The sequence below is a fragment of the Octopus bimaculoides genome, chromosome 1, assembly GCF_046866305.1.
Source record: "Octopus bimaculoides isolate indiv1 chromosome 1, ASM4686630v1, whole genome shotgun sequence".
Lineage (NCBI taxonomy): Eukaryota > Metazoa > Mollusca > Cephalopoda > Octopoda > Octopodidae > Octopus > Octopus bimaculoides.
In genome coordinates, this window is record NC_142928.1 from 84,814,688 (window position 1) to 84,824,687 (window position 10,000).

The following is a 10,000-nucleotide window of genomic DNA, read 5'->3' on the forward strand; positions in this document are numbered from 1 at the left end:
CATCTTAATCATAAAAAAGACACAAGCATTGAAAGTGATGTCCGCTACAAACCGACTGATTCCAAACAATATCTTCTATTCACCTCCAACCACCTATAGCACACGAAGATACACATTCTTTTTAATCTAGCGAGAAGAAATTGTACAATTGTTTCAAATTATGAAACGCGGTACTAAAGGCTCCAAGAACTAAAGGAAATTTTGCTCGAAAGACAGTACCCACCATTATTATTTGATAATGAAATAAAACGGGATCAGGCAATCGACATCGAAGATTTACGAAAACGGAAACACACTCAAGGTACGCTAAATAGGATACTTTCTATTGAATAGTTTATAACGATATTCTGTCGATTTCCGAAAGAAAATTTTACTATCTAACGCTAAAATGAATCGAGGTTTGATCTTCCTAAATATATTTCTTAAGATTTTATAAAGTTTCGAGCGATTGTGAAATAATTCAATTTTGTAACTGTGGATCTTGAAGGACATAACGCTACAAATGATAGCATGCAAATGTTGGATTCAAGATTCGTTTTACATAGAAAGCATTCGACTTTTTCTATTTAAAAGGGTTTCTCAACTCAATATTTGCATCTTCAATATTTGTAGCTTTATTTTTGATAATGTTTAATCATAAAAGTAGTTTATGTACGAAAATGGTTATCAGTGTAGTCCATGTAACTGATATAGTGAGATTAATAGTAAATCTAGGGGAAATTAATTGATGCTATTCCAGGAATTGATGTTATTCAATAATGAGGTATATGTGAAAATCATAAACTAAGAAATGATTATTTTTAATGTTTAACGCGCTCGCACACACACACACACACACACACACACACACACACACACACACACACACACACTCACACACACACACAAACACACAAACAAACAAACACACACACACGTATGTATGTATGTATGTGTTGTGTCGACGCCCCCAGGCGAAGAAGTAAGATCTCCCAAGACATATAAATAGAGGTAGTCTGGTCGTGGTAGGAGTGTTGAGTAGCAGTCGAGTAGCAGTTGTGTAGCGGTTGAGTAGAGATTATCCGAAGGTGCTAGATAGCAGTAGCTTAAGACATAACAGTATGTATGTATGTATGTATTTATGTATCTGATTTTGTTTACATACTTAGGTAGCAAAATATCCTTTGTTTGTCCTCATGAGTCTACATATACACATGTTAAAATAATACATTTTAGTTACAATTATCTCTAAATTTCTAAAACATCTAAAATATCATTACCTCGTCTCTCACTTACTTTTCAAATGCCTTCAACTTTAAAACTTCAACGGTTCAGAAGAGATACGGAAGCACTGAAGAAGAATCTAGACAATTTAAGACTGTAGGTTTCGCTTTCTCGTACAAAAAGCAGCCTTCTCCAGTTAGTTAATAGAAATGTGTTATCTCACCGGATTAACCGAAACGTGCTCCCGACTACTGGGTTTAAATGAGAGACCTCTAAGACAGGGATCATGTTTGTTTATCTTCATAATTGTCATTGCTCTTATAGATGTTCTTTACTGTTAATGATGTTAGCATTTTTGTTGTTACTGCTTTTCTTATTTTTGTTTTGTTTTTGTTTTATGTTTTCTTTGTCTTGTTGCTAGCAGAAATAATCTTTAATCAGTTCCGTGTCACATGTTCTAACAGAAATATTTTCTTTTATCATGCAAAGCTTATGGCTTTATGCTCTTCTTTTAGGTTTTTCATCCCATTTTTTCCCCTTTGTCTCCATCCTGACCATATCTTCACCATCTCCTCCCAACATATTCTACATGTCAAGACTTAACCCTCGCTGTTCTCTTTTAGGACAACCTTAATTAGAATTTAAGCCCTCGCTGAAAGCTATTCATTCTTCGGATGCCTCTTATTATCTTAATGTGTTAGTAACACTTTAGGGCGGTTGGGTATATAACAAATAAAACAAAGATCAACTCCAAAAAATATTAAAAAGATATGAACATAGTAAAAAAAAAAAAAGAAGGAATTAGCGGAAAAAAGGAAATATATAAGAAACAAAAATATGAAAGAACGAATTTAAAAAATGGAACACCAAATAAAAACATAATAAAAAAAAACGAGAGAGTAAAAAGGCAACTTATAGAGGAAGCAACGCTGAAAAAAGTAGAATAGACAAAACAGGAAAAATAAGCACTAGAAAAACAAATAAACATATAGACAAAAGAAAGTGTATCGAAAATAACGAAAGAGTGAGAATATGAGGCAAAGTGTAGGAAAGTAAAGAAATAAGAAAATGCAAAGGAATGAAATAGATTTCAATGAGCGATTTCCGAAACTACAACATTCTAAAATGTCAGCAAGTGGAGTATGAGATATTGTTGTTTATCTCGAAGTATTTGCTGATTGAGAAAACTTTGGATTCAAGGCGTTCCAGTCTCCATCATCCCATTTTTTAAAAAATATATAGGTAAATTGTTGCAATAAAACTAAACAGAAATTTATGCATTTAAATAGCTAATTATTTGATTTGTCTCATCTTTTTGGTCCTTAACCGCTATTATTTTATTATTTTACATTTTTAGCTATTTATTCTATTATTCTTTTACCTGTTTTGGTCATTTGACTGCAGCCATACTGGTGCACCGCCTTGAAGAGTTTTAATCGAACAAATCGACTCCAGTCACACCTGCAACTACACAGCCACGTTTGCACCTACACAGCTCAGCCTGTACCTTCACAGCCACACCTGCTTCTATTATATACTAATCTTTTGTGGGATATTAATAACAGGTAATTGTAGACCGAAATGTAAGTGAAAATTCTTTCGAGCCTCCGTTACTGTTATTTTACTTCAGCACTCATTCAAGTTATTAAGAAAAAAGTTTATGTCTTGTATCCTATCAAAACGAATTAATATTAAGGAAGCTCGACGAGCTAACAGAATAGTTACTGCGCCGGACAAAATGCTTAACAGCATTTTGTCCGTCTTCACGTTCAGAGTTCAAATTCAGCCGAAATCGACCTTGCCTTTTATCCTTTCGGGATCAATAAAATAAGTACCAGTTGAGAAATCGAATTATCCCATCCCTTGAACTCCCTGGCCTTATGCCAAAATTTAAAATCAATATTAAGTTCTAGTAATTAAATGCTCTTTTAAGAACATAAGTTCTAGTGTAAGAAAAACAAGAATATGACATTTCTCTTTTCCAGTGTTCCTAAAAAAAGCATAAATTCCTGAACACATTAAAAGATCAACTCCGCCTTTACAATGTGTTTTCGTTAGCATTCATAACAGCTATTACAAACAATGACAAGAAACGGATAAATATGTTGTTCTTTTTACTTAAGAAAACAGCTTTATTACCTTTCTACATGCATATCTAATGTAAACGTGGACATTGGCTAGGTAAGAGTTATAAAGAAAGATGAAGAAAATAAATGAGCTTGAGATGGGTCATAAATGCATATCTCCTAGTAAATGTCCCGTACAGCTATTCTGATTCGCATTCCGTCTTTCACTTGTTGTATATTATTGTATATTTATTCTTAACGCATTCTGTGTACACAATGTCATAAATATCATAAGCATGGATTTCTATTCAATATTAAGAATTTTAAATCGATCGAGAAAATACGCATTTCGAGCTTCAAAATATTGAACCCAGCTCAATAAAGTTAAATCGCATAGAAGAAAGAACGAAGCAAGCAAAAAATTACAGAAACATCGGAAAAAAACCAAAAAGAAACAGAAAATACCTGAATGAAGAAAATAGAGAAGAAAAAAAGAGATGAGTGATCGAACACGATTCAAATAAATAAGAGAACAAGGAAGAAAGGAAGAGGAGTCAAAAATGCAATATGTGGAATGGAAAAATAAATGAAAAGAAATATGAAAAGTATAACAAAGAAAAGGAGAGAAATAGGAAGAAAATTTGGAAGATGTCAGATGGAATATATATCGATGAATGAATGTAAAAATCTAGTTCATATAATACGATGCATGAAAGGAAGAAAATATAGAAGTGGAGAAAGTTTTAAATGACAATAAATTGACGATACAGGCAATCTACGAATTAAAGGAGGGGGAGATAAAAAGAAAAAAGAAAGAAAGGGTGAAAGAAAGAAATAGAATGACAGAAAAAAGAACCAATGAAGGAGCAAAACATTGAAAGGAAGAAGATGGAAAATCGAAAACGAAATGAAAGAATAAAAGACAAAAGACAAAAATATAAAGGGAGAAAACGAGGGTAATGTCTGCAAAATACAGAAAGATTAAAAAAGTGACGAGTTGCGAAAAAAGAAAATATTTGAAAACGGAATAAAAATAAAATGTTGAGAAAATATGTATGAAAAATGGAAGGATGAAAAGTGTGAAGCGGAAGCAAAAGAATATTATTAAAGAGGATAAACTAAGCCGGAAGAGTAAAAATAAATTCTAACATTGAGATTAGTTTAGAAATCTCGACTGGGTTAAGGGAATTACTTGATCGTATTATCTTTAATATTAAAAATTGGAATGGTACTTTACTTTGCAGAGGTTTGATGAAAGACAAAGTTGATTGTAGTGGGAGTTTGAACTCAGAACGAAAATATTTTAAAAGTAAATAACGCAATGTATTTTTTCCAGCGCTCTTACAATTCTACTAGGTCCAGCCGGATTGATAAAATAAAAATAAATATATAAACAATAGAGGAAAATGAGACCTAAATAAATAATAACTGAAAAGTAGGGGACCAATTATGGAAATATATTAAAAAGAACAAAGAGAAAAATAAATCAGTTTAACAAGCGAATCCATTTTACATCCAACTTTATATACACAGAGAGGCCCAAAAGTTTGAATAACTATGATGTGAACCTAAACCATTTATGTAAATGTCGAGATCAGCAACGATTTCAAACTCTTAGTTTTCGAAATCTAAACGTAACCCTAACCCTAACCCTTAAATATATGGAAACTGAACCATTCTTAGACTATCTGTATTGATGGTACCAAAGGTGAATATGATAGCCTCCAGCTATAACTCTTATTTGAATCATATAGATCACTGGTTTCTGATGATTTTCACATGAAACAAAAATCAAGAAACTGCATGTCAGTAGATCTATATAGGCGGTGATGTGGACTAGGTCTCCACTTCTATCTTCATCGAACGGTTTCGTCTAAAATATTTCCTGTCACTGATATTGGTTTCAAATTTTGGCATAAAGACGGCAATTTCGGAGCACGGTTAAATCGATTACATCGACACCAGTACTCAGCAGATACTTATTTCATCAACTCTGAACGGATAACAGGCAAAGTTGACCTCGGTGGAATTTGAACTCAAAACTTAAAGACGGACGAAATACCGCTAGGCATTTTCCACGGCGTGCTACTGATTCTGCCAGCTCGCCGCCTTTCATACAACTAATATCAAAATGAAGTGAAGCAATGCTTTGTTGAAATGACATTTTACGTCGTTGTAACAGAAGAGTGCCATGAGAGGTTGAGAGAAAAAATACTATACTTTATTTACGGTATGAATTAAATGAATAGATGCGTAAGCGTAAGGAAAGTATTAAAAATGATTAGTGCAATATAACTGCATTGATTGTACGTATTAGTCTTATGTGTGACCATTTGTACGGTTGGTAGTTGAATAGTAGTCGAAGCGTGTAGTATTGTGTATCGAGAGACAAGTGGAGAAGTTCAAATAGGGGATTAATATATTCGATGACACAAATAACAGATGTTTATATGCATGTATATATGTATGCACACACACACACATACGCACACACACACATATATATTTAATGATGAATTGTACTTCATTATTGAATATAATGTGCAAATAACTGAAACGTTCATTTAAGAGAACTTTGCTTCCTTTCAACTTGGGAAGAAACATTTTGTTTCCCTGATGTTTATCGAAGAAATCAGTACAGTGATTGATTCTACGGTAACTGCAGTGAATTTGCCTTCTGGCAGTTGAAATATATCACAAACGTATTTTAACTAACTTAAACTTTGCTTATACCTAAATACTGCTTCACGCTAATATTTCGTTATTTATCACGATCGGGCGATCCACAAGTGAAAATCACTCAACGTTGTTGTCTGTACTTTACATAAAGCTATTGCTTTATAAGATTTGTTCAGAGTTGCCTCTCCTAAGTACCTCCCATTGATAAAAACCAACCAGCATGAAACATCGATCTCTTGGAGTCCTGATACATGGCGACACTAAACAATAAGACCTTTTTATAATAAGAGACGGTAGCTGCAGTGACTTTGCCTTTTAGTAGTTGAAGTATGTCACAAACATTTTAACTAACCTAAACTTTGCATATATTTATATATATATATATATATATATATATATATATATATATATATATATATATATATATATATATATATATATATATATAAAGAGAGAGAGAGAGAGAGAGAGAGAGAGAGAGAGAGATGTACAGAGAGAGAGAGAGAGAGAGATGTACAGAGAGAGAGAGAGAGAGAGATAGATAGATGTACAGAGAGAGAGGGGGGGGGGGGGGGCAGACAGAGACAGAAAGTCTGACTCAAACAAACAGACAAGTGAAGCAGACTCGGAGAACAGAGGGCAAGTCATTGATGAGGCGACGAAAGGATTTTGACAGGCTACTAATTGATTGTTTAACCGACTGATTAAACAAGTGCTCGATTATTTAGTTGATTGAATATTGATCAATTGTTGTGAGGTGGAATTTGAACCATTGCGTGTGTTTAATATCGACATAATCACCCTTCCAAAATACTCCAAAAACTGATATCAATACAAGAGTTTACATCAAGAATTTCGGAAACCAAATAAAGCACAAATACACGAAATATATATTTTTTTATTTTCTCCCTTAGAAGCCGCTGTATCTTACAAACTAAAATCTTCTTTTCAGCATAGATTCCTAAAGTCATAACATTCATCATCATGGCAAAAGAGAAGTGTCACCCACAAAGTTCTCTTGTTATCGATAACGTGACTTGTCCCCTCAATCTCTCTTTCTCAGTCGTTTATTTCTCTCTGGCATTCACCTCTATTTCCTTTCCCTCCATTATTTCGCAGTTGTTTCCATCTTCCCATATACCTCCACCCACTCAACATATTCATGTTCACTCACTTTCTCTCGTTCTGACTTACACACTTTTTTATCGTTCACTTTTTCATATCTTTCATTTCTTCTTTTTTCTGATAGGTAATTATCCTTTATCTTTATCTCTTTCTTTTTTCCCTTCCTTCGTCACACACACTCATCTACGGACACGTAAACTCTGTGTCCTTTTCTTTTTTCTTTTTCTTTTTCTCTTTCTATTACCTCCATTCTTCCCACTCACAAATTCTTTTCTTCATCTTTCTGTCTATCTTTCGGTACTGAGTAACAATTCATCATTCTCTTTCTCCCTCTTTCTATCACTCTTTCCCCCTTTCTCTCCCTCTCTCTCTCTCTCTTATCCGCACTGCTCTTAAATATACCTCAACAGTAACTTCCGCCTTGACTTTCAGTTATCACTGCCATGACTCAAGAACACTACCACCATCACCCTCAGCATAATAATCATTGCCAGTACCATCCGTGTCTTTCCCTCTTTCTCCAACTCATCATTATCCCTATTACCATTAATATCCTAATCATAATCACCCTCTTTTAACACCACATACAACAACAACAAAACTCAAGGACATATACATCATGACAATCTTCAATTTCTTTTTCCTCATTAGACTCGTAAGACTCTTCAAAATTTACAAGGAATTTGACACCAATACAATAGCTACCATCTGACACAATCATCATATCTATAAGTACTATTACTATGACGATCTGTAACTACTGTATATCAATAGACATACTGTAAAATGTTGATACTCCACTACAACTAATCTAGCGTTGGAAATTCTAAAATATAGGCCTAATTTAATTAATAATGAATTATTTGATCCCAATTATTTAATAGAACTTTGTTAAGAATATTTGCTTAAAACTTCAACTAATGGGCACCGTCTGTGAGAAAAACAGCGCATGAAGAAATTCACTCTGCCATAAATTTGGAAACAATATTGTACTGCTTGGCATTCGCGCCGGAAGCTCCAATGCAAACATTTCAGAGTGTTTGGGTGTCAATCTGAGGAGAGGGCAATGTGAGGACATGCACTGAGATTGAGTCAGTGTTTGGAGCGATCACTAGTGATGACAACGTTATGCCGGCATTATTCTTCCCACACGGCCTCAAACTCAATACAGAGGCCTACATCTAGTGCCTGGAGAAGGTAGTACTGCCCTGTGTCAAGTGGCTGGCTGCTGGAAGACCCTGTGTCTGGCAACAAGACTCTGTACCATACCATACAAGCAGGAGAACCCAGTCATGACTGTCAGACAATTTCTGCGACCTCATCACTCTTAACATCCATCCTCCTAACTCCCCAGACTGCAATCCCTTTAGTTATTACGTGAAGGGTGGAGTTGAGCGAGAGACCAAAGAAACTCCTTGTAACACCAAAGACAAACTAAAAGCAAGAATTATGGCAGCATTCACCAACTACGACTTTTACTTCCTCTAAGCGATCGGGTTCGGTCGTCTTCTCCAGGCCATCTGAGAACGCGCCGACGACGGCGCGGAACGTCGCCGCGCGTAAGCGGACTCGTCGGCCAGATCCGAGGACCTCACCGGACCGTTCAATCGGTAGTAGCGACGGGCGGTGTGTACAAAGGGCAGGGACGTGATCGACGCGGGCTGATGACCCGCGCCTACCGGGAATTCCTCGTTCATGGGGGTTGGTTCCAAGCCCCGATCCCTATCACGGGAGGTGGTTCAGAGGTTTCCCGACCCTCTCGGGCCGGGGGAGACGCGCCCGCTGATACCTCCAGTGAAGCGCGCGAGCGGCCCCGGACATCTAAGGGCATCACAGACCTGTTATCGCTCCGCCTCGTGCGGCTTTCTGCCACCCGTCCCTCTAAGAAGCGCTGCGTTCGCCAACCGACTGGCCCGGGCGCGACGGCGTGCCGCCGCCGGGCTGGCGCGGGCCGAGCCGACCGGGTCACCGCCGCCGCTCCGCAACCGACACCGCAACCACGCCGCGTGCAAACCGCCCAACCCGACCCCGCGAGCGGGGAAAGGCGAAAGCAGTTGCCGGACGCGGCCGCAGCGCCGGACGCGAAGGAGATCGTCCAGAAGAGCTGCAGGAGCACCTGAAGTCGACTGGAAGCCGTGGTTGAAATTAATGGGTATTTTATTGAATAGATTTGGTCTTTAGTATTTCAAGATATTTTTATGTAATTATGGTAAATATATCTGTTAAAATGAGATGTCAGTGTTAATTTCATTTTTCCGTAATTTAGACGTAAGTTTATTCACCGCACCCTGAATGTGTGTGTGTGTGTCTGTGCGTGTGTGTGTGTATATATATATATATATATATATATATATATATATATATATATATATATATATATATATATATACATATATATATATATATACATATACATATATACATATATGTATGTATGTATGTATGTATGTATGTATGTATGTATGCGTATATGCATGTATGCATGTATGTATGTGTATACATTTAAAAATTTGTGCGGGCGAGGCTGTGTGGTAAGAGTACACTGCGTGGGCAGAGTGATTTTTACTATAAGCCTAGGCCGCCCAATTCCTTGTAAGTGGATCTAGTAGTCGGAAAGCAGCTCGCTGCAAATATCTCTTTTGTACTGTTTTAGTCATTTGATTGCGGTCAGGCTGGGGCACCACCTTGAAGGGTTTTAGTCGAACAAATGGACTAATTGTACCAGTCTCTTTTGCTGAATCGTTAATTACAGGGACATAAACACATCAACAAGGGGTTGTCAAGCAGTAGTGGAGGGACAAACACAGACATAAGGACACGCACATGTCCATTTATATATATATATATATATATATATATATATATATATATATATGCGACGGGCTTCTTCCAGTTTCCGTTAACTACATGTGTTGGTCGTCCCGAGG